The sequence below is a fragment of the Trichosurus vulpecula genome, chromosome 2 (genome assembly GCF_011100635.1).
Source record: "Trichosurus vulpecula isolate mTriVul1 chromosome 2, mTriVul1.pri, whole genome shotgun sequence".
In the NCBI taxonomy this organism is placed as follows: Eukaryota; Metazoa; Chordata; class Mammalia; order Diprotodontia; family Phalangeridae; genus Trichosurus; species Trichosurus vulpecula.
Window position 1 is genome coordinate 54,958,627 of NC_050574.1, and position 26,246 is coordinate 54,984,872.

At 45.0% G+C, this 26,246-nt stretch overlaps 1 protein-coding gene across 2 annotated transcripts in view; it reads right to left on the reverse strand.

Moving 5' to 3' along the window:
* The window catches only part of LOC118839196 (RAP1 GTPase activating protein), an 85,844-nt gene that overhangs the window by 34,811 nt on the left and 24,787 nt on the right, over window positions 1-26,246 (reverse strand). Inside the window, exon 2 of one of the 2 annotated variants that reach the window (XM_036746653.1) lies at window positions 9,512-9,605. The gene's annotated coding sequence lies outside the window, so the exon portion shown is untranslated. Of the gene's footprint in view, window positions 1-464; window positions 506-9,511; window positions 9,606-26,246 lie in introns of those variants that run through there. The other variant, XM_036746652.1, reaches the window with a different exon arrangement.

Genomic DNA, 26,246 nt, shown 5'->3' on the forward strand with positions numbered 1-26,246 from the left:
ACACACAATGACAACACACCCCGGGAGAGTGTTACACACAGTGTCAGTGATTAAGTCAACCTAACCCCAGGAAGACAATTTCCCAACTCGGGTGTAATCCACACACACACTGTATCATGCAGTCCTAAACAGTCACACACAGATACACAAGGACGGAAATGTGTACCAGGGCCAGGGTCTCTCACTCACTGTTAACACCCAGTGACAGCATAATTCCCACATCACCAAGCAGTTCTGAAGACAGATTTGGGGTTGGGGTTACCCCTTCGCTGACCCTTGGGAGTCCACAGATGAAACCTGCCTCGCGGGGCACTCGGAGGGACACGGACACACACACACAAACACACACACAAACACACACACACACACTCAGTCGGTCCCGGGTACCACCTCTCCCGCCCCCCACCCCACCCCATAGCAATCTCGCCGTCCCCCCGCCCCGGCCAGACCCGGGCCCCACTCACCTGCCAGGCGGCCCCCGTGGGCAGCGAGCCCCTCCGAGGGCGGGCGGGGGGCGCCGGGGGCCGCGGCTGCGCCATCCCGAGCCGGCCCCGGGCCCCCGCGGCCCCTCGCCTCCCCTCCGCCCGCGCCCTGGCCCCTGCTCTGGCCAACTCTCCCACGACCCCGGCCCCGGCGGCCCCGGCAGCCCCGGTGCCCCAGCCCCGCTGGCTCCGGCCTCGGGCTCGGGCTCGGGCTCGGGCTAGGCAGTGGCGCTGGCGGAGGATCGCCCGGGTCCGCAGAGGGATCGAGGGGGCGGGCCAGCAGGTACGGGCGGCGCGGGGCGGGGCGGGGCGGGGGCAGGGGAGGGCAGAGGCGGCGTGGACCCGCCCCCGGCCCAGCCGGCCCTACCGCTCCTGGTCCCGCCTGGCTCCGACCGCCCACCCCGCTGCTGGGCAGCAGACAGCCGGATCTCAAAGCACTTTTACCTAACTGCTTCCCTAGTCTCTGGGAGGTGGGACAGGCCGGCCTCCAAAACTTTGCCTCTTTCCTCTTAGAATCAGTGTATGTCAGAGCTTAAAAAAAAAAAAAACCCTAGAGCACAGAAAGCCAGAGCTGAGAAGGTCTTGGCACATAATATAGAAGCCGGAAGGAACGTTAGAACACAGAACGTCGGAGCTGAGAGGGTCCTTGGAACAGAGAATGCCAGAGCTGGGAGGGCCCTTAGAACACAGAATGGCAGAGCCCGGAGGGCCAGGTATCGAAGAGATCATCTAGTTCACACCCTTTTACAGATTTGGAAACTGAGGCCAAGGAAGGGGAAATGACTTGTCTAGCATCACACAGAATGGTGGCCACTTTGGGTCCAAAGACGGATTCAGGCCATGGCTACTTCCTAGATGCAAGAGAGAGGAAGAATAGAAATCAGGACCCTGATTGTCTTCCAGAGGAAGAGGGGGACACCCTCTGCCATTCACTTCTACCAGAACAGCTTGTGAGGGAGAGGGTTGTTGGAGAACCACAGTTTTGGATGTGGAAGGAACCTCTGAGGTTAGTTAGTCCAATCCTACTTTTCAGCTCAGGAAACTGAGACCCAAAGAATTCCACAGGCAATAAATGGCAGTCAGGATTTGAATCCAGGTCCTTTGGTGCCAAATCCAGCACTCTTTTCACTATATTATAGGTTTAGCAGCAGCCTCCCAGCTGAATTCGGGTTGCCTTCCCCTTCCTCTCCCTGATGGCTTGAGTTCTAGGAACCTTCCAACCCTCTGGCAACTGGTCAAGATGTGATGCTCCCAGTCATCTATAACTACAGAGTTTTTCCTGGGCAGAGTCCCTGGAAAGGATGGGCAAGGAGTACAGAACTGTAAGGAAGCAGACCTGCTTCTAAATACACTAAAAGTCCCTTCCTGCTCTGACATCCTGTGTTCCAAGGGCCCTCCAAGCTCTGACATTCTGTGTTCTAAGGGTCCTACCAGTTCTGACATCCTGTGTTCTGAGGGCCCTCCCAGCTCTGACATTCTGTATTCTAAGGCCCCTTCCTGCTCTGGTGTCCTGTGTCCTAAGGGCCCTCCCAGCTTTGACATCCTGTGCTCTAAGGGCCCTACCAGCTCTGATATTCTATGTTCTATGTGACATTCTATGTCATTAAATGAGATAGTGTATATAATGTTCTTTACAAGCCTGTCATCTATTATGATGGTGATGATGATGATTTTCTAACAGTCTATGTTCTAAGGCCCAGCCATTCTAGGATCTATGAGTCTAAATGATGTTTGAAGATGATATCAGTTCAAGAGATAGTCTTCCACATCCCTGGCCAGGTAAAGGTCTTGCTAAGAAACAGAGGGACTTGGGATTCTCTCCATCCCCAAGAGATGTTGAGGAAGTATCTAAGCTTCCCTCACAGTGCAAAGGAACCCTAAGGTTCTTTGGCTGTCCCAGAAGGCTGGACCCAAGCCTGGCCTCCAGAGCTCTCCAAGGCTCTTCTGAATAGCCTGTGCTCCCAGAGCTCCCAAAGCTCCCTGGAGCCAGGCCCCTGGGATGCCCAGCTGGCTTTGGCTAGAGCTTTGGGCCCAGGGAGCTGGCGGCAGCAGGAATTCCGGAGATGCATGTTCCAGCCATAGCCCCAGCTTTGGTTTTAATAATTAACAACAGCAAATATTGATTTACACAACTGGCTGCCTAGACCCAAGTGCTTCCGGGCACCTATTGCAATGCAGCCCTGAGAAAGCCCTGCATTCCCACACAGCCCCAAGGGGAGGGGCGGGCCAGTCTAGCAGGGAGATGTCTGAGCATCTGGCAAACAAGAGCAGGTGTGCTTGGGCGTGTGTGTGTGTGTGTGTGTGTGTGTGTGTGTGTGTGAGATTGTGTCGCTTGGATCAACAATAAGTACAGAACCAAGCCCTCCTGGAGAGCCCTCTTCACAACAGCCTGATGAGGGAGGTGGTATCCATGTTATCCTCTCATTTTACAAATGGGGAAACTGAGGCCCTAGGAATGGGAAATGACTCACCCAATGACATGTGGTTAGCTAGGAAGTGCTAGAGTCGGGACTAGTACCCAGTCGCCTGATTCCAAGTTCAGTGATCTTTCCACTACATACTACACACTGCGCATTTGGACACATGTTCTTGGACAGATGTCTATGCTTATGAGGCAGTCTCTCTGTGTGCATATATACATGTATGTACATGAATGTACGTACATGCTAACCCCGGTATACATGTCTGTGTGAACCTGTATGTAGGAATCCATCTCTGGGTATGTATGTATATGTGTGTATGTATACACACATATACATACATATACACACAAAAACACATCTTAGACATTTGCTAAGCACCTACTATGTGCCAATCACTGTGTTAGGGCCTGGGAATACAAAGACATGAATTAAACAGTTCCTGCCCTCAGTGAGCTTATAATCTAATGGGGAAGATAACAAGAATAGATGAAAACATAAATAAACACAAGGTGAATTCATGTTTTATATAAAGGAGTTTTGCCTTGGATGAAAGCATATTTAACTGTGTGTGCCTGTTTGCTCCTTCTCTCTGCCTCCTGGATTCTCTGGCTTCCTTTAAGATTCAACTCAAATCCCACTTTCTGTAAGAGCTCTTTTGTGGTCTGTCCCATCATCCTAACATTGTTGGTGACAGAGATCAGAACAGAACCCAGGTCATATGATCTGTTGAGTCAAGTCAATATGTATTTTTCTTGTTTTTATTTTGTTTTTTTAATTATTTGCTTTTTTTAAAAAAAAATTGATTTTTTGGAGGTTCTCCTTATCTCACCAAGGCTGGAACTGGCCACTTGCTGGCTGTTCCCACTATTGTCATGGGAGCTTTAACCTGCTCTGTTTCAGATCTGGGCTGGTACAACCCTCTTTAAGTGGCCTGGTGGACTTCTACTCATGGGGCTTCATCATATTAGTGTCAGACTTAATGTGGACACCCTTCTTTAGCCCTGTTGCAGCGCAGAACTCCTGGGAACAAGCAATCCACTAGCCTCAGCAGCCCAAGCAGCAGGGCATTACAGGCCATCACTCCTGGCAAGCAATTATTAAATGGCTACTATGTGCCAAGTACTAGTTAAGCATTGGGGACACAGGGAGAGGGCCCCTCCGAGACAAAACAAATCCACATTGATTAGGAGGATTTGTGATGTGTGTGTCCTTCTGGAAACCTGGTAGCTATTATTTCATTTCCTCCTTGCAGAGGGAACAGCAGGGCCAGGAGAGGCAGAGCTGCCTGCCAAGGTCCAAGTCCCAATCAAGTCAATGTCCTTGGCATTTTCCCTTGTTTTGGGCCCAATATGTCCTGCAAACACCTGGCACCGTTCACCTGAACCTGCTCATGCTATTCAGTGCCTGGGGCCAGATGCCAGACCAGGCAGCTCAAGCCAGGTGGTTGCATTTCAGTGAACATTCAGTGACCACTTCAGTGGTCAATAAGTAGTCTGGGCCCCCTTATCACACCCCCAGGACCAGCAAGGTGGAGAAGAGAGAGCACTGGATCACATGCTTTGTACATAACCCAAGATAGGATGCCCTGGCAGAGAGAAAACTCCTTCTAGGTCCCTTCTCCAGGGCACTCAAAAGTCTCCCCATGGAAAGAACTGAGTTCCCATCACTGGTACATAGTCTGGGACTTGAGGAATCTAGAGAAATCCAATTAGAAAATGCTCCACAGCCTGGCCCTGGGTGACTGGCAAGGAAAGTCCACCTTGACTCCAACCTCAGGTTCCCTGGATGTCAAAGCTGGGAGGGCCCTTAGAACAGAAAATGTCAGAGCTGAGAAGGTTTGTAGAACCCAGAGTATCAGAGCTAGGAGAGCCTTAGAACACAAAATGTCAGAGCTGGGAGGGAATTTAGAGCAGAGAATGTCAGAGCTAGGAGGGACCTTAGAACACAGGATGTAAGAGCTGAGAGACCTTAGAACAGAATGTCAGAGCTGGGGGGGCCCTAAGGACACAGAAAGTCAGAGCTGAGAGAGCCTTAGGACACAAAATGTCAGAGCTGGGAGGGCCCTTATGACACAGAATGTCAGAGCTGGGAAGGCCCTTAGAACACAGGATGTCAGAGCTGGGAGAGCCCTGAGAACACAGAAGGTCAGAGCTGGGGGGGCCCTAAGGACACAGAAAGTCAGAGTTGAGAGAGCCTTAGAACACAAAATGTCAGAGCTGGGAAGGCCCTTAGAACACAGGATGTCAGAGCTGGGAGAGCCCTGAGAACCCAGAAGGTCAGAGCTGAAAGGGACCTTAGAGCACAGAATGTCAGAGCTGGGAGGGTTCTTTGAACCTTGAATGTCGAAGAGGACAGAGAGAAGTCAGGAAGGTGCCTAGCTTTCCCCAGTTTCCCCTAGAAATCAAGCCTCTAGAAAAATTCTGGAGCTACAGAATCCACAAAAACATGGAGTGAAACAATTTTCTATCCCAATATAACTTAGAAAGACTTCAGGAAAGGTAACTCAGTCCAGGGGTGTCTAGGTAAGCCAGTGGGAAGCTCTTAGCCACAGCACAGATCAGCAACCTGGCTCAGCAGGCCAGTGACACAACAGGCCAGCTCTGAGGCCTCCAAACCCAGTGCATCAGGCAAACTTCCAGCCCCAGAATCCAGGGCCCAACTCCTTGAAAAGTAGAACTGGCCAAATGGAAAAGGAGGTACAAAAGCTAACTGAAGAAAATAATTGCTTAAAAATTAAGATAGGGCAAATAGAAGCTAATGACTCTAAGGGTCATCAAAAGTTAGTTGAACAAAATCAAGAAAAAGAAAAAACAAAAGAAAATGTAAAATACTTCATTGCAAAAACAACTGGCCCAGAAAATAGATCCAGGAGAGATAATTTAAGAATTATTGGACTACCTGAAAGTCATGATTTAAAGGGAAAAAAAAAAGAGCCTTGACAGCATCTTTCAAGAAATCATCAAAGAAAACTGCCCTGATATCCTAGAACCCATGGGTAAAAGAGTCATTGAAAGAATCTACCAATCACCCCCTAAAGGAGATCCCAAAATGAAAACTCCAAGGAATATTATAGCCAAATTCCAGAACTATCAGGTCAAGGAGAAAATACTGCAAGCAGCCAGAAAGAAACAATTCAAATATCATGGAGCCACAGTCGGGATTACACAGGATTTAGCAACTTCTACATTAAAGGATTGGAGGGCTTGGAATATGATATTCCAGAAGGCAAAGGAGCTTGGATTACAACCAAGAATCAATTACCCAGAAAAATTGAGCATTATCTTTTGGGCGAAAAGATGGAAATTCAATGGAATAGCGGACTTTCAAGAAAAGACCAGAGCTGAACAGAAAATTTGGTCTTCAAATACAAGACTCAAGAGAAGCACAAAAGGTAAGAAGGAAAGAAAAAAAACCCATGATATTCAATAAGGTTAAGCTGTTTACATCCCTACATGGGAAAATGATACTTGTAACTCTTAAGAATTGTATCACTGTTAGAGCAGTTAGAAGGAGTATACTTACAAAGAGGGTGTGGGTATAGGCTGACTTTGATGTGATGATAAAAAAATTAAGGGGTGAAAAAAGGATTGTACTGAGAGAAGAGGAAAGGGGGAGGCAGAATGGGGTAAATTATATCACATGAAGAGATATTAAAGACCTCTTATATCAGAGGGAAAAAAGGAGAGGGTGAGCATTGTTTGAACCTTACTTTCATTGGATTTGGCTCAAAGAGGGAATAACATATAGACTCAGTTGGATAATGAAATCTATCTTACCCCACAGGGGTAGGAGAGGAAGAGAAAAAGAAAAGGATGGGGAGCTGATAGAAGGTAGGGCAGATTGAGGGAGGCAGTGGTCAAAAGCAAAACACTGGTGAGGAGGGGCAGGGTGAAAAGAGAGAGAAAAAAGTATAAACAGGGGGAAAATAGGATGGAGGGGAGTATACAGTTAGTTATCATAACTGCAAATGTGAATGGGATGAACTCTCTCATTAAATGGAAGTGTATAGCAGAGCAGATTAAAAACCAGAATCCTACAATATGTTATTTGCAAGAAACACATGTGAAGCAGAGAGACACACACAGAGTAAAGGTAAAAGATTGGAACAGAATATATTATGCTTCAGCCAAAGCAAAAATTAAAAAAAGCAGGGGTAGCAATCCTGATCTCAGACACAGCAAAAGCAAAAATAAATTTAATTAAAAGAGACAAAGAAGGAAGCTATATCTTGCTAAAAGGTACCATAGACAATGAAGTAATATCAATACTAAACATATATGTACCAAGTGGCATAGCATCAAAATTCTTAGAGAAGTTAAATGAGTTATAGGAAGAAATAGACAGCAAACTTCTCTATTTTTGAGCAGATGGGATTTATGCCAGGAATGCAAGGCTGGTTCAATATTAGGAAAACTATTAGCATAATTGACCATATGAATAACAAAACCATCAGAAATTATATGATTATCTTAACAGATGCAGAAAAGGCTTTTGACAAAATATAGCACCCATTCCTATTAAAAACCACTAGAGAGCATAGGAATAAATGGAGCCTTCCTTAAAATGATAAGTAGTATTTATCTAAAACCATCAGCAAGCATTGTCTGTAATGGGGACAAACTGGAAGCCTTCCTAATAGGATCAGGGGTGAAACCAAGATGCCCATTGTCACCACTAATATTCAATATTGTTCTAGAAATTTTAGCTTAAGCAATAAGAGAAGAAACAGAAATGGAAGGAATTAGAATAGGCAATGAGGAAACAAAACTATCAGTCTTTGCAGATGATATGATGGTATACTTAGAGAATCCTAGAGAATCAAGTAAAAAAGTTCTTGAAATAACTGACAACTTTAGCAAAGTAGCAGGATATAAAATAAGCCTAAATAAATCATTAGCATTTCTATGTTACCAACAAAGATCAGCAACAAGAGATAGAAAGAGAAATTCCATTTAAAATAACTGTAGACAATATAAAATATTTGGAAGTCTACCTGCCAAGACAAACCCAGGAACCATATGAACACAATTACAAAACAATTTTCACACAAATAAAGTCAAATCTAAACAATTGGAAAAATATCAATTGCTCATGGGTAGGCCAAGCTAATATGATAAAAATGATAATTCTATCTAAATTAATTTACTTATTCAGTGCCATACTAACCAAACTATCAAAAATTATTTTATAGAGCTAAAAAAATAACAAAATTTATCTGGAAGAACAAAAGGTCAAGAATATCAAGGGAATAAATGGGCAAAGGAAGTTGGCCTAGCCACACCAGATCTAAAACTTTATTTTAAGGCAGCAATCTTCAAAACTATTTGGTACTGGCTAAGAAATAGAGTGGTGTATCAGTGGAATAGGTTAGGTACAAAAGACACAATAGTAAATTACTATAGTAATCTACCATTTGATAAACTCAAAGACTCCAGCTTCTGGGATAAGAACTCACTATCTGACAAAAAATTCTGGGAAAAATGTAAAATAATATGGCAGAAACTAGTCATTGACCAACATCTCACACCATATACCAAGATAAGGTCAAAATGGGTACATGATTTAGACAGAAAGGTTGATATCATAAGAAAATTAGGAGAGTAAGGAATAGTTTATCTGTCAGATTTATGGAGGAGAGAAGAATTCATGAGCAAATGAGATAGAGAACATTATGAAATACAAATTGGATAACTTTTATTACATTAAATTAAAAAGTTTTCACACAAACAAAGCCAATGCAACCAAAATTAAAAGGAAAGCAGAAAGATGGGAAACAATTTTTACAGCAAGTGTTTCTGATAAAGGCTTCATTTCTCAAACATATAGACAGCTGAGTCAAATTTGTAAGAATACAAGTCATTTCCCAATTGATAAATGGTCAAAGGATATGAACAGGCAGTTTTCAGATGAAGAAATTAAAGCTATCTAAATCATATAAAAATTCTCTAAATCACTATGGATTAGAGAAATGCAAATTAAAACAACTCTGAGGTACCACCTCACACCTATCAGAGTGACTACTATGACAAAAAAAGAAAAATGATAACTGTTGGAGAAGATGTGGGAAAATTGTGATGCTAATGCATTGTTGGTGGAGTTGTGAACTGAGCCAACCATTCTGGAGAGCAATTTGGAACTATGCCCAAAGGGCTATAAAACTTGTTTTCTTACAAATTTGACTCAGCTCTCTATATATTTGAGAAATTAGGTCTTTATCAGAAACACTTGCTATAAAAATTGTTTCCCATCTTTCTGCTTTCCTTCTAATGTTGGTTGCATTGGTTTTGTTTGTGCAAAAACTTTTTTAATTTAAGGCATTCAGAGTTCATCCAGCTCAATCCTATCATTGTCATTTTACAGATAAGGAAACTGACATTCAGAGAGAAGCTGCCTGTGCAGAATCACCCAGCTAGTAAGTGACAGTCAGAATTCAAAACCAGATTTCCCTAACTCTAATGCTTTGTCACTAAACTCATCTGCTGGGGTTGTGAAAAACCCAGGCCAAGCTCATCAAATCATTGCTCACCTCATTTCATCCTTCTCTCCCTCCCCCCACACCCTCCTCACAGAAAGGTTTCCTGAGATGGGGAGGAGAGGTCACCTTACCTTGGGATAGAGGGAAGCTGTGTGGGGAGGAGCAGAGTCCACTCGGGGCAGGTCTAATGCATGAGGGAAGGGCTGGCTCTGCCCATCACTCCTCCTGTAAGAAAAAGGAAACAAGAGGTCAGAATAAGCCCCAAGCAGAGAAGAATGAAAGGAAGATTCAGAAGTATAAAAATGTTCTAAGTACCCTACAATTATTATCTCATTTGATCCTTACAATAATCTTCAAGGAGTTAGGTGTTATCATCCCCATTTTACAGATGAGAAAACTGAGACAAATAGAGGTTTAGTGACTTGCCCAGGGTCATACAACTAGTAAGTGTCAGATATCAGATTTGAACCCAGGTCTTCCTAATGCTCTATCCACTGCACTGCCTAGCTGAAGATGTCTGTAAGATTCATGGCCAAGTTCATTTAATAAGGGGAGCTCTTGACCTCCTGTGAGTAGAAGGAAAAAGAGTGAAAGGCTTCAGGACCCAAAGTCCTCTCCCCAATGCCCAGCTAGGGAGAGTTCTCTACAAGAGGGATGGGTTTCAATCCAGAACTCATTAGTGTTTCTCCAGCATGCTATGGTTTTGTTCTCTGTCCATTCCTACCTACATGGTCCGCATGGACAGCCCACAGGGTAAAGGGGGAAAGATTTGTTAGGAGGTTACTACAATGGTCCAGGAGGGTCTGGGGTGTGGGAGGGGGACTGTGGTAGCAGTGGGAATAGAGAGGAAGGATGCCACAGAGATAAAATCACTAGGACTTGGTCACTAATTAGAGATGAGGAGTGAAGGAGGGAGAAGAGTCAAGAATCACCCAGAAGCCTTGGACAGGGAAGACTAGGTGAATGGGGGCTCCATGGACACAAGCAGTTATATCGTAGGGAAGGGTAGCTTCAGGGGGATACTGAGCTCGGGCTTGAATATATTGTTTGAGAAGCCCTTCGGAAACTGGGGGGAAGAGATTCCCCCAAACAACTGGGGATGTGAGGTTGGGGCTCAAAGTGAGGCCAGGGCTAGAAATAAAGATTTGGGAGCCACCTGTGTAAAGATGGTGGTAAAGGCCATGGAAGTGGATAAGAATACCAAGGAAAAGGGTTGAAGAGGACCTTGTTGGCGGCACAGATGTTAGAGGATTGGGAAGAAATCACCAAAGGAGACAACATGGACCAGTAAGAGAGAAAGGAGGAGGACCAAGAATACAGCCTGGAAATGATGGGAGGAAGGAGGCCCTGAGAGGAGAGGAGTGGTCCAAGCATCAGAACCTGCAGATGGGGATCCCATGAGCCTCTTGCCAAAATGGCCACAGATATGGGCAATATGGCTTGCTTTGTATTGGCTCCTCCATTAGATTGTAAGCTCCTCGAGGGCAGGGACTGTCTTTTGCCTCTTTTGTATCCCCAACACTTAGCACAGTGCCTGGCACAGAGTAAGCACTTAATAAATGCTTATTAATTGACTGATTGATTCATTGATTGTCTTCTGTCAGCATCAGCCTTAGCTGGCACTTGATTCCACAGGCCCTGCTCAGCACTACTGTCTGCCATGTTGGAAGGGACCTCAGTGGTCACCCAGTCGAACTCATATACCAAAGGAATCCCAACTATAACCAATGTGAGTTGTCATCTAGCCTGCAGGGAGAGAGGAGACACTCCTTCCTGAGGCAGCCCATTCCGCTTAGGGACAGCTCCAAGGGCTTGGAGGTTCTCCCAGAGATTAAGGCCAAATGCAATATCTTTCAGCTACCACCCTCTGTGACTGACACTGCTGTCAGGGGCTAAACAGAACAAGCCTAACCCCTCTTCCACCCAACCACCTTCACCCTGCCCCCATTCTTCTCTTCTCCAGAATAAATCTCCCCACTTCCCTGAGCTGATATCAATCACTTTCTTATTCCTGGAAGCAATGCCACTCTTAATGTAGCTGGAGACTTCACTATCATTTTTTGGCTAGCTTGTCAAGCTGCTAATTCACATGGAGATTGTGGTCCACTAGAACTTCCAGATTTTTCTTTCAGAACTCTTATCTAACTATATTCCCCCATAATAATAATAGCTGCCATTGACACATAACTTGAAGGCAAAGTATTGTATATATGTTATCTCATTTGATTCACATTTGACAACCCCGGAAAGTAGTTGCTATTAACCTCATTTTACAGAGAAGGAAATAGAAGCAGGTTAAGTCACTTGCCCAAGGTCTTATAGCTAGTTAGTGTCTGAATCAGGATTTGAGCTCATGTCTTCCTGACTCAAGGTTCATACTATATCCACTCTGCCACTTGGCTGCCTCTTAGGAAACCAATTTTTTTAAAGCCAACTGTAAGACTTTACATTTATACCTACTAAATTTCATCTTATTAGATTCTACCCAGTGCCCTAGCCTGGCCAAATATTTTGGATGCTCACTTTTGAGTCAGAAGACTTGGGTTCAAATCTGTTACTTATCTATGTGACTCTGTGTAAGTCACTTAACCATAGTTTACTCATTTGTAAAATGAGGAAATAGTACTAGATGATCCCAAAATCTAAAAACAAAAATCGAAATTTAGCTCTAACTCTAAAAAAAACAAATCTTAAGGAGAGGGAAATAGAGGTTGAGGAGGAGCAGGGGGTGTGAGGAGGAGCAGAGGGTGTGAGGAGGAGCGGGGGGTGTGTCGGAGGGTCCCGGCAAATTGCCCTGGACTGGCACAGAGCTGCCCACCACTATGCTCCGCTCCCCACAGGCCCCCAGATTCTCTGCCTCTCCTGGCACTTCAAGGCTTCAATGCAGACACAACTCCCAGACTTGAGTGACCAACTGGGCAAGGTCACAGGAGTGGGGAACCCACAGCCTCGAGGCCACATGCAGCCCTCTAGGTCCTCAAGGGCTGCCCTTTGACAGAAGTTCTGCGAAGTTTGGATTCAATCAGGACACACTTGAGGACCTAGGGGGCCACATGTGGCCTTGAGGCTGCAGGTTCCCCACCCCTGGTCTACAACCTAAACCCAGAAGTACATAATTGTCTGGCAGGGGAACACCAGGAACCTTTCCCTTTTCCAGGGAAGAGGAAGTGTTAGGATTTGGAGGGCTCATGGAGAGGGTTTGGGTGGTTGGTGAGTTCCTCTGGCCTCATCCTTCCTAAATAGCCACTTGGTGTGAGGAGTGGGGATTGGATGGCTTCCTGGACACTATGAGCTGGGACCTGGGGCCAGGCCTGGCTAGGGTGTGGGGGATGTCCTCCCTGCCCCAAGGAGAATGCTGAGGCTTCACCCTCCCAGCTGAACGTGAGTCAGGAGTGGGTGTGGGCTCACCCTCTCCAGCCTGAGTCACTCCCACTCTAGGCAGCCTAAGTCTCTCCACACCCTGAGACTTGGAGGGGAGCTGTCGGGGGGACTCCAGCCTAATATGGAGGACTCAAGAGGGAAACTCTAGATCACCTCCCCACTGGCTCCCAGAGAGGAGCTGCTCAGGAAAGGCTTGTCTCCTAACCCCGTCAGGACCACCCATAAGCACGACTGTAAAGTCAGAGAAGATTCAAAGATCGAATGGGAGAATGGGAAGGGCCTTGGGACATTATTATCCCTAGTCGTATACATTCTGCCTTAAAGTTTAAAAAGGGCCTTACACACACAGCCCTGTGACGTAGGGAACTACCTGTTTATTAGACCCATCTTACAGATGAGAAAACTGAGACTTAGAGAGGTTAAGTGACCTGCCTACAGTCACACAGCTAGTTAAACGTTGGAGGCAAGATTCCAAACCTAGGATGAGAAGATCTAGGATTCTGGATTTCAAATCCAGCACTCTTTTAGAACAGAGAATGTAAAAGTTAAGATGTTATTAATTATTAATTGAAATCACCATTAATAAAAATAACAGGTGATATTTATATATACTTATATAACTCTGGAAATAAAGTGAAGAGTACTTTACACACATTATCTCATTTGCTCCTCATAAAAATCCCGTGAGCAAGGCACTATCATTATCCTCTTTTTACAGACGAGGAAACTGATGTTCAGAGTTCAAATGACCAGCTGAGACACCGTCTCAGGCAGAAAAAAAAAGAATATGAGAAGTGGGAGAATTTAGAACATAGAATGTTGGCACCAAGAGGTCCTCAGAACAGAATGTTGGAGTTGGGAGGGCCCTTAGAATATGGAATGTCAGAGCTGGGAGGGCCCTTAGAAACCAGAATGTCAGAGCTGGGAGGGGCCTTAGAACACAGAATGTCAGAGCTGAGAGGGTCTTAGAACACAGGATGTCAGCACTGAGAGGACCCTTAGAATACAGAATATCAGAGTTGGGAGGGCCCCTAAAACACAGGATGTCAGAGCTGAGAGGGTCCATGGGACATTTAACCCAATCCCCTCACTTTACATGACACATAGCAAATGGAAGTGACTTGCCCAAAGTCATGGTCAGCGACTGAGGCAGGATTAGAATCCACATTTCCTGACCTCTGGGCTAGCACTCTTTTCATCACACATACCAACTTCTCCCTTTTCTCTACCCCTGCTCTTAGGCTTCCAGATGCTGCCAGGGTTCTCCTGCTGGGAAGGCTGTATCAGATGAATTCATTCACATTCCAGTGTTGGGGATTTAAAAGAGGATTCTGGAGAAGTCAATGTTTACCTGGAACTCCCATCTGGCTGTGGAGATTCTGTGTCCTTGGTGGGAGAGGACTTCTTTTCAGACAGGGAGGCTCTGCTGATGTCCAGAAGCCGCCTGGCTTAGCGCTTGTGTGATAGGGGAAGTGAGGAGGATCCCCTTGTCTGAGGTCGATTTCTCTTGTGACAGAGGCCAAGCCCAGAAGAGCTATGCTGAGGAAAGAGGCCCTAGGGGCAGACCAACTTCTCCATTCCCCCCTCACCCTCCAAGTCTCTCCCAGCCTCTGAATCTCTCCTCAACATGAGCCATTCCTGCCTCAACTTCTCCATTCTCCCTCCTCCAAACTCCCTTTCCTCCTCTCAGTTGGAAAGAGCACTAGATTTAGTCAAAGGACCTGGATTCAAATCCTACCCCTGGAACTTACTACTGTGTGACATTGGGTGAGTCACTTATCCCCTCTGGGCTTCAGTAAAACAAGGAGGTTAGACTCGGGGGACACTCCCAGCTCTAGATCTATTTTCCCTATGATCTTTCCATTCCTCCCCCAGCCTGTCTCCTCTCCCCAACTCCCCTTCCTTCTCTCAAACTTTCCTTCCCTCATTCACCTTGCCCATCCCTCCCCCAACCTTTTCATCACTCACCCAACATCCTTATTCCTCCATCAAGTTCTGAATCCTTCTTCCCCGATCTGTCTTCTCTCTCCCAATCTTTCTGTCCTCAGTCTCTTCTCTAAACTCTGAATTTCTCCCCCTAGCTTTGGCTCCTCTCCCTGTCTTTTCATCCTTCCTCCAATCTCTCCATCAATCACTAATATCATCATTCCTCTGTCAAGTCTGACCTCCCCCTCCCAGCCTCTCCATCCCTCCCCCAACTCTGGCAACCCTTTCCCTGATCTCTCCCTACCTCCCCATCCCTTCTCAATTTCTTCATCCCTTCCTTGACCCCTCCCTCTCTCCCTCTCTCCCTTCATCACTCTTCAACCCAGTCTAAACTCTTTCTCTGTCTCACACCATCCAATCTACACATCCCTTTCCTCACCTCTGAAAAACCAAATGTTTTTGCTTCTCTGGCCAGATTTACCTTCCTAATTCATGGCATAATGTGTTCAATTTCTCTAAGGCTCGTAGATTTAGAGCTGGAAAGAACCTTAGTGGTAATCTAGTCTAACCTCCTTGTTATACAAGAGGGAAACTGAGGCCCAGAGCAATGAAACAATGTGTCTAAAATAACATAGCTAGTAAGTGGCAGAATCAGGGTTCAAATTCAAACCCTCTGACTCCCAATCTAGTCCTCCCTTCTCTGACAAGGCTAAGGGAAGGAGAGGTAGCCCAAAGCAGGGGTGGATCTCAGAACCTCCAGTAGAGATGGCCAAGCTCCAAAGTGGCCTGGGAATCATGTGAAATGGGATGTCTTCCCTAAGCAGCCTATGAAGAAGGTTTGCACATAGTAGGTACTTAATGAGTATTTGCCAAATTGTGAATAAATGAGTCAGGACTCAATACGGTATCTCCGTTGGTATCTATATATACCTTCCTGTCCTGACTCTCCTTCATTCATTCATTTAGCAAGGACTTATTAAGCACCAGCTGTATGCAGAGCTCTGTCGTAGACATGGTAAGGAAGATACATGGGCCATGATACACAATGGTAGCTGATAAGTACATCAGAAAGGGGCAGACCAGAGGTTGATGTGAAGTCCCAGGGGGATTAGGGAAGGCTTCCTGCAGGAGACACTGTGTGAACTGGACTTTAAAGTAGAAACACTTCCTCCTGCTGAAGCTGGGACTGCCCACAAAGCCCTGTTCTCAGGTCACCTTCAGTACCTGCTTCCCAGGCTGATCACTTGGCACCTGTCCCAGGACTCCAGTTTTCACCTTGCCCAAGGTCAGGGCGAGGCAGCTCAGGGACTGGGTTTGAAAGGGCTGTCCAGATATCACCAAGGTTCCCAGGAGAGGCAGGATGAGGTTGGAAGGGGAAGTAGAGTGGATGGTGGTAGTTCATTTGTTTCCTGGCAACAATCCTTCCCTTCCCTCCTATCTCAGAATCTGAGATAACAACCATCACTATCATGCCTCCCAGGGCTTTTACTGACTGCCAAGCCCTTTCACCTATACTATCTCATTAGATTCCCCATAACCTGTGAGAGAGGCCTGGCAGGAGATCACTTGCCTCACCTCAAAGTAAGTTCATCGGGTATACTCAGTGGGAACTGAGACATGAGCCAAAAGATCTGGATTCCAGTCCCGACTCCTCCATTTACTTACTTTGAACAAGTCATTTCTTCATCCATTAGGTCCCTCATTTTTAAAAGGAGGGACTGTATTATATGGCCTTTGAGACCCCTTCCAGGTTGAAAGGTTTACAACTCTAAAGCCCAGAGAGATGAAGAGGCTCCAGAGAAAAGGGTGGGGGAAGGGCAAGAGAATGCCCCATCCCACTGGTAAAGTTTAGTCAACTCCCTTTGGCAAGAGCAGAATGGAAACAGTCTCAAGGCTGGCTGCAAAGTAGAGAGGAAATGACTGTGGGTTCAGATCCACTGATTTTTCACTTGAAGGAAAAGTTGCTTCTCTCTCTAGGCCTCAATTTCACAGACCCATGAAATCTCAGCACTGGAAGGGACCTCAGTGAGCCAACATGTCCCTGAACAGGAATCCCCACTGCCACACATGGATATCCAGTCTGCTTACAGACCGCCACTGAAATGGAACTCCCCACCTCTCAAGGCAGCCCAGGCCACTGGAGGGATAGCTCAAATTGGTAATAAGTTTTTTCTGATGTTGAACTTAAATTGTCTCTTTGCAGTTTCCACCTGGATCTGTCCTCTTGGGCCAAATAGAACGAATTAAATCTCTCCTCAAACAAACAGCCCTTCAAACACTTGTCAAAGTGCTTTGCACAGTGCCTGGCATACAGTAAGCACTTAATAAATGCTTGTTACCTTGCTTGAAGGCAGCAATTCTGTTCCCCCAGCATCTTCTCTTCTCCAGGCTGAATCTCCCCAGTTCCTTCACCTGATCCTCATATGTCATGGACTCAAGACCTTTCACCTTCCTGGGGGCCCTCTTCCAGACCCTTAACAGCTTATCAATATCTTTCTTAAACTGTAGTGGCCAGAACTGAGCATGATCCTTCAGCTATGGTCTGAGCAAGGCAAAGGACAGTGGGACTATGACTCCCTTCACTCTGGGCAGCTAGGTAACACAGTGGATAGAGTACTGAACCTAGAGTCAGGAAGACCTGAGTTCAAATCCAGCCTCAAACACTTACCAGCTGTATGACCTTGGGCAAGTGACTGAATTGCTATATGCCTCAGTTTCCTCAACTGCAAAATGAGAATGATAATAACATCTACTTTACAAGCTTGTTGTGAGGATCAAATCAGATAATATCTGTAAAGTGTCTGGAACACAATAGGCACTTGATAAATTCTTGTTCCCTTCCCCTCCTAATGCAGGCTAAGACTTCACTAGTTTTCTGGCTTGTCATATCACACTTGAAAAAAAATTGAACTTGTGGTCCACTAAACCACACAGATCTTTTTCAGAAGAATTACTGTCTAGTTGTGCCTCTCTTATCTTGTCCTTGGGAAGCTGATTTTTTTTAATCTGAATAGAAGATTTTATATTTATCCCTATGAAATCTCAGTCCAAGAAATTTGGCCCCATGTTCTAGCCTGTCAGGATCATTTTAGATCTTGACAATGTCATCCAGTGTGTTAAACATCCCTCTCAGCTTCCTATCACTTGTCAATTTGATCAACATGCCATCTGTGCCTTTATCTAAGTCACTGAGGAAAACGTTTCGTGGCACAGGGCCAAGCCCAGCCCCTTGGGCTCCACGGCTCCACTAGAGGTCTCCTTCTATGATTACCCAGAACAAGTGATGACTCTTAACCTCTGGTCACTGAACTAGTGCCAACCCTCCATGCCTCTCCACCTTTCTCACAAGAATAGCATGAGAGACTTTATGTTTGCAAAAATTGTGGTAAATTCTGTCTTCGACATTCCCCTGACCTACCAGTTCAGTAACCCTGTCAACAAATAAGGTTGGTCTGGAATGACCTGTTGTTGATGAAGCCAAGCTGGTTCTTCATAATTGCTGTTTGTTTTTTCTTCTAACTATTCACTAGCCTATCTTTACTACTTTTTTTGAAGGATCCATAACTTCAGACACATGTGGGGAACTTCCAACATGGAAACCTTTGTCCCCCAGGGCAGATTATCACTTCTTCTGTAACTTATAGTCTTACTTAGAGAGTTACCTGGGAGCATGGAAACTTTAAATGACTAATATGTTCTAGAATGTGCCAGGAACTGAAGTCAAGCTCACTGGACCATGGTTCGCAGACTCCGTTCTCTTCCTGTTTCTGAAAATCAGGACATCTGCCTTTCTCTGATCCTGCAGGAGCTCCCCTATTGACAGCAGTGCACAAATCATGTCTTTCAGACTAGGGATGGAGTTCATTTGTCTTAGAGACCTAAATTCCTGAAAGGTGGCTAGGGCTTCTCTCACAATCTTCTTTTGTTTTTAGGCTAGCTTATGTTGGCCCTTTGTTGTAGCCTTTCCAGTCTAAAAGTTATTTTCCCCAGCAGAGAAAATGGAAGTGAAATAAGAACGGAGCAGCTAGGCTTTCTCTCTCTCAGAAGTTATCATCATCCCATCCACTCCCAGCAGGGATTCCAGCCTTTTCTCAAGCCTCCTCTTTTCCACATTATATCCCCCAAATCCTTTGGCCTCCTAAGTGGCTTCCCTGCCTCAAGCTTCTCCCTCTTTGGTTCCTCTTTCACGCAGCTGCCGGAATGACTTTTCTTGTGCGCATGTAGAGAAGGTTGTATCCCACATGTAGCATGGGTGTAGCATATGGCTCACAGGGAGACAATGACAGACATCTCTAACCTCTTCTCTCCCCACCCTTATCCAAGGGAGATTTTAATTCCTGTCAGGAGAGGAAATAGTAAGTGGAGGGTGGAGGCTGACCACTCTGTTCTCCTCAGAGAAAGGGGGACCTGGTTATATTTATATCTTTGGGGAGCCTGTGGCCTTCCAAATCCTTAAGTGTGGCCTTTTGACTGAATCCAAATTTGACAAAACAAATCCTTTGCCACATGTGGCCTTCTAAATCCTTAAGTGCAGTCTTTTGACCGAATCCAAATTTTACAGAACAAAGCTTTGTTCAACAGATTTTATTCCAAAGATTTGTTGAACAAAGATTTGGATTCAGTCAGAAGGCCGCACTTAAGGATTTAGAAGACCACAAGTGGCCTTAAGGCCATAGGTTCCCCACCCCTGGTCTAGGGGATATGGTTTTTAGGTTCAAGCTAAACTTCTGATCACTATTCATTAATGAGGGGAGTAGGACCCCAAGCTCTATATCCAAGGCTTGACTCTCTTTCCACCTAACACTAGTTCCACAATAAATACACAAATGGCAAATAGCAAAAACCCAAAACAAACAAAATTCATTCAAGTTGATAGCAAAACAGCAATCAGAGGAAGTATACATAGAATGTATAGCAGACAATACAGAATGAAAGAGCTCCCTCATTCAAAATGAAATAACTCAGCTCAACCAAGAGAGTCCCAGATCTCAATCATAGAAGAAAATTCCCTGAAGTCTCTAGTGTTGTAAGCTGGGGATAGGGGCATTGCAGAGACTGTCAGCTTCTTCCCAGAGTCTTCTCCCTTTAACAACCTGAAGGGGAGTTGACATCCATTCTGTATCTCAAAGCTGGAAATCAGAAGCACCAAGAGAGCCTGGAGAGCCTCCAAATAATGTAAAGAATGAATCTCTCCTCACCTATTCTCCCCAGCTCGGTTCCATCCCTCACACACTCATGGGGTCTTCATCTCCACCTATGAGAAAAGATTCCCATACCAATGAACTCTGGGACTCGGGTTAGATGAATATCTGACCATTTCACTCCTTAACTCTACCAACTCCAGTGGCTCCCTATTGCCTCTAAAATCAAACATCAACTCTTCTATTGAACATTTAAAGGCCTTTCCTACCCGGCCCCACTTATCTTGCCAGATTCACTGCACATTCCTAGTGACACTCTGTGTTCCAATCAAAATGACCTCTCTTAGTTCTGTGTCTTCGCACGAGCTACACCCCCCTACCCCGGAAGGCATTTCCTCCTCACTTCTGCCTCATAGAATCCCCCTCTTCCATCAAGTCACAGGTCTCTCACCACCTTCTATACATGAAGCATTTCCTGATGTCCCCTCCCTTGCTACTTTGTATTTGTTTGTACTCATTCTCTGTTTATTTATTCAGTGTATAATTATACATCTACTTGTCTTCCCCTTTAGAATTTCTTACTCGATTGCTTCAGTTCATTCTGAGCTTTAGCACTTTCAAGACTGTTAAAGACTATGCCACATTTTTGTGTTTGTTTTCTGTCACATGCTTTTGTTTCCATGTCTTAAAAATCTAAGTAGGAAGTTGAACCTTATTAGAAGGAGCTAGATATAAAAATGTAGTATAAGCACCTTGAGGACAGAGGTGACCTTTCTTTTGGACCTTGTATTCCCAGTGCCTGGTACAGTACTCGTTAGGCTGTCAATAAATGCTTACTGAATAAATGAACTCTATAGATAAACATAAAGAAAAAACAAGCCTAAGTTAACTGGTGAGATCCCTGTGCATCCTCATCTGTCTCTTTAGAAAAATTCCTCTTTTTCCTCCTTATTAGAATTGTTTCTTAGTGTTTTCAAAATTTCATTCTGGAGAGCTTCCCCTTCTTCCAGGGCTGACTTTCTTTTCTGTTTTTCTTTTAACCTACATACCCTTTTCCTGAGTTCTTTGAAGTCTGCTCTCCCAAGATCTGAGGGGAATTCCAGACTATTCTTTATCACAAATTCCAAGATGGAATGGTCACTACCTTCTAAGGTCCCTATGTTTCCACCTCAGCAACCAGAACCTAGTTTTTGATGAGAATCAGACCCAGTAATGAATTTCTTCTTACTGATTTCTCCACCTTTGGAAGGATGATGTTCTTATGCTTGTTGACTTAATTTGAGTTGAAATTACTAGCTGCTCTGCTTTGGGTATGGAGAGAATTCCAGCAGCTAAGTGAAGCCTCTCATCCCTGTTCTAGGATTCTTCAGGGACAGACTTGTGAGTAGGGATTGTTTTTTTTTCAAGTATGTAGGTTGTTTATTCTCACTGTTACTGTTTCACGTGGAAGGTTACAGTAAATATGCTCAGGAAAAGGAACAAGTAAGAGGTTCAGATCAGCAGAAGGCATAATCCCGAAGATCTTGTTCCTTTCATCCTTTTTTTTGACATGGTTCCACTTGGTAGAAAACCCTTTGATGGGACAGACTAGCCTTCAAGTCCAGCATTCTCCTGGAATGCATGGCCAACCCACTCTTTAGAAAAGGTGTGAGGGGGAGGACCAATTACAGAGCACTTCTCCCAGATGATGATGATGATGATAAAAACACTGAAGTCAATGAAGAACAGCACAGCCCTTAAAACCATTTTCCACTCATTTGTGGATTTGTTCATGTCAGTCTTGCAGTCCATTTCCTGAGCTCATCTATTTCTTCTTTCTGCCCAGGTGGTCTGTTGTAGATTCTGACAGCAACATCGCTTCTACTTCTACCTTCATTAATCTTCACCCAAATGCTCTTCACAGTGCTTTCCCCAGTTCTATTCATGGATTTCCTCACATATATGTACCTTAATATATGATGCTAACCTGTCCCATGCCCTTTTACCTGTCCTTATTTCTCTGGCTTCCTTTAAGTCCCAACTACAATCCCACCTTAATTCCATTGCTTTCCTCCTTTTAATTATTTCCTACTTATCCTGTATATAGCTTGCTTTGTGTATATTTGTTTGAATCTTGTCTCCTCCTTTAGATTGTAAGCTCGTTGAGGGTAGGGACTATCTTTTGCTTCTTTTTGTATTCCTAGAGCTTAGCGTGTGCCTGGCACATAGTTAGTACTTAGTACATGTTTACTGAATTGAATTAATTCATATTTGTAGGTCATTTTACAGTTAGCAAAGAGGTCTTCCTACAACCATCCTATGAGACAGGTAGTTTGAGAATTATCATGTTGATTTTGCAATTGAGGAAAGTGACATTGAGAGGAGCTAAGTGATTTGCTCAAGGGTGCACAGCTAATTAGTAGGAGAATAAGGGAAGAAGCATTTATTAAGCACCTACTATGTGCCAGGCACTGTGCTAAGCATTTTACAATTCACAATTGTGTCCACTGCTCTGTGCTCCTCTACCTTGGTGCATTTCTGTGGCAAAATAGTTCCCTGAAATGATGGGTGACTGGGGTTCTCACAAATAAGGAAGGCACCAATCCAGGCACCTGGGCTACTTTGCTATGATACAATGGTTCCTTCCTCAGTTAGACCTTCTCCCCACTTCTCTGCTGCCTTTGTGTCCTTGTTCCCTGGAACAGTAGAGTCAGGAATGGAGGAGAAAAGGATCCTCTCCCATTGCAAGCCTCATTCCTAGCAGACTGAAGCCTCCTTGGCTTTCTTCTTCCAGAAATATGTCTAGCAATCAGTTCCTAAGACTCACAGAGTCACAATCATTTTATTATTTCATTTTTATAGGAAACACCCAATGCAGATTGGCACATGCCCTGTAATTTATAGTCTCAGATCATTGTCTGGGAGCATTAAGTGACTATCCAGAGCCAGGATGTATTAGAGGGAGGACACGAGCCTAGGTCTTCTTAGTTTATGACACAATACCAAGATACTAGAATAAGAATAAGAATAATAAAATCACATTTATATAGTGCTTCAAGGTTGGAAAAGTGCCACGCAAAGCTTATCTCTTTTGTTCTCTAGACAGGATCTTTGCATATAAAATGTTAGAGCAAAAAAGAACCTCAGAATGCATGACTAAAGCTGGAAACATCTTGTGACTTTGTGTTCAGAACTGGAAGGCTCAACTCTCTCATCTGACAGATAAGGAAAACCAGACCTAGGGAAGTGGCTTGCCCAGGGTCACATAGTAAGTGGCAGAGCTGAGGCTGTTCTAGATCCTAGTCCAGTGCTCCCTTAAAGACTCCTTTCCCTGGAAGCACAAGCTAGATTGTAGGGAGGGGGAAAGGGCTAGAGGTCATCATGGTTACAGGACTAGAAGACTCTTCCTTAGGAAGGACCTCCTACCCAGATCGAGACACTACCTGCCCCAAGGCCTGAGACCCAATCTTTCCACCTCTTGACATTAGAGTATTTTAGAGTTTGGAGAAACAGCAGAGACCCTCTAACCCCTCCCACCATACTTGACAGAACACCTTCCTTACAATGGCCCCATCAACGGTCATATAGCCTCTTCATGATGATCTCTTTCAGGAAGTTTTCCTTTACAATGACCCCAAATCTACCTCCTCTGAAACATCTGTCCACTGCTCCTCATTTCAAGCAAGACAAGACCAAGCCCTCTTCCACATGATAGCCCATCAAATATTTGAAGACTGCTATCATGTTCCACCACTCCCAAATTCTCATAGAACACCTGGGCCAGAACCTGACTCTTAAGAGGTAAGCCTGTATGTGTATATTTGTGGGAGGAGGGGAGAGGGAGGGGATCAGGGAGAACATCAACTGGCCTTCCAATATCCCTGCCTATGGGGTGGGAGTTGTAAGAAGCAGGATCCTGTTCAGAGAGTTGGAGATAGCCCAGTGAGGTAGAAAGGGAAATGGGATGGCCAGAAAAACCAGGACAAAAACCATAGCAAAAAGCCTTTTAAGAAACAGAGCAGGCTAAGCAAAAAAAGCTAGGGCAGTCTCTGCAGGGGCAGCAGACCAGGAGATGGAACACTGTATAATATCAGACTTTTCATTATAGGTAATCTGGATGGACTTTTCCTCTTTTTATTATTCTGTTTTTAAATGAAGAAATTACTTTCTAGGAGGGGGAATATATTCAGAAATATAGCTGATGTAAAGAAAGATATTAATAAAATTTTATTTTACAATATCTTTTGTAAAAGCCAGAGTAAGAGGACTCTGGTGATCAAAGCAGGTAAACTATAATGGTGAGAACAGGCTGCCAAGCCCATGGAGAACAGACATATTGGAACGGCCCACACAGTCTGTTTCATTGAGCCAACAGCCACCAATCCCCAAAGGTTAAGCCCCTGGGACAGCCCAAACTCTGATGGTCTGAGCAGATTCACAGCCCCCAGCAGAATAAGCACATTGTTCTAGCTGCTGCACCAACAACCAGATAGGATGAAAGATAAAAGCCACAGTGGGATGACTGTCTCAAAGAGAACAAACAGAGTAGGCAATGCTAATAATAATAATAATGATTTGCTATTTCAAAGTTTTCATTTCTATAGCACTCTAAAGTTTATAATAATACACTTCACCTATATTATCTCATTTGAGCCTTATGAAGTAGGTGCTATTATTAAGCCCTATTTTACAGATGAGGAAACTGAGGCTGAGAAAGGATAAGTGGCCACAGTCTTATAGCTAGTAAACGTCTCCGTCATTGAAGGGGGGAAGGCAGGGCAACTGGGGTTAAGTGACTTGCCCAAGGTCACACAGCTAGTGTGTCAAGTGTCTGAGGCAGGATTTGAACTCAGGTCCTCCTGACTCCGGGCCCAGTGCTCTACTCACTGCACCACCTAGTTGCCCCTAAGACAAGATCTGAAAACACATCTTTGTCATTCCAGGTCCAATGCTCTACTCCCTACACCAGTGGTGTCAAATTTCAGTTTGAGAGAAATGAAAGCCACCAAACCATACATAAGGATCCGTGACGGCCGCATATTGACTTAGAAAATCACGTATTAATATTAGTTGTTTTATTGTATTTTTATCTATTTTGTTAAATTTTTCCCAATGACATTTTAATCTGGTTCCCCCTGCCCTAGGGAGAGCTGTGGGTTATATGCCCATAGGCCAGGTATCTCATCACTATAACACTGAAAACCAGAGCAGGTTGACTGTCCCCCCAAATAACAGGCAGGCAGGGGTACAAGTCAAGACTAATGGTTGCAGGATCAAGTGTCGTGGCAGGAGGCTGACTGTCCCCCCAAATAACAGGCAGGCAGGGGTACAAGTCACAGCTAAGGGTGAGAAGATCAAGTGTCGTGGAGGGAGGCTGACTGTCCTCCCAAATAACAGGCCTGCGGGGGTACGAGTCAGGGCTAATGGTTGCAGGATCAAGTGTCATGGCAGGAGGCTGATTGTCCCCCCAAATAACAGGCAGGCAGGGGTACAAGTCACAGTTAAGGGTGAGAAGATCAAGTGTCATGGAGGGAGGCTGACTGTCCCCCCAAATAACAAGCCTGCGGGGGTACAAGTCAGGGCTAATGGTTGGAAGATCACATGATGGGAGGCTGACTGCCCCAGCCAGACCAGGCTGCTGAAGTATCACCAACCCCAAATCAGATAAACCAGGTCCCCTAACCCCTCCTTTTTGCCCCCTTGAGATCCAGAGAAAATAATCATCTCTAGCATTTACATAACACTTTAATGTTTTCCAAGCACTTTGCAAATATGATCTCATTTGACCTTCACAACAATCGTGAGAGGCAGGTGCTATTATTATCCCCATCTTATAGATGAGAAAACTGAGGCAGACAGAGGTTAAGTGACTTGTCCACAATCACATGGCTGCTAAGTGTGTGGGGCAGAATTTGAACACAGGTCTTCCTGACTCCAGATCTGGTGTTCTAATCACGGTGCTGCCTAGATTCCTCAGAGATCAGAGGGAAGGGCAATTTGCCCAGAAAATCTTAGCTCGGGAAGAAGGTAGTGCGTTTGACCAGCCCAGGGCAGTGGGATTTATGGACTTTGTTGGCCCAGTCCAACTGCGCCCCCAGAGGTGGGGAAGATTGGCAAGGGGTGTGGGGGAAGGGTGAAAGGGGAGGTATGGTATGGAAAGGCTCCATAAGCTCTTGTCTTACTGGGCTGCCCTGTGAGGTCCCTTAGAATGAAGTTTTGCTTGTTTTATTCCATAAATTAAAAATCAAATAAAAAGAACTAAGTTTCGAGAGATGGTGATGAAGCATTAATTGGGCTAAGGGGTCCTCTAAATGGAGAAATCTGGAGCTAGGGGATGGAAAGGCATTAGTGTACTGTGGCCCTGAGGGCCCAGCCTGAGCCGTCTGCCTGTGCAGCTCCGGAGAAGGGAGAAGAGAGGGAGAGGGCTGGGGAGAATGGG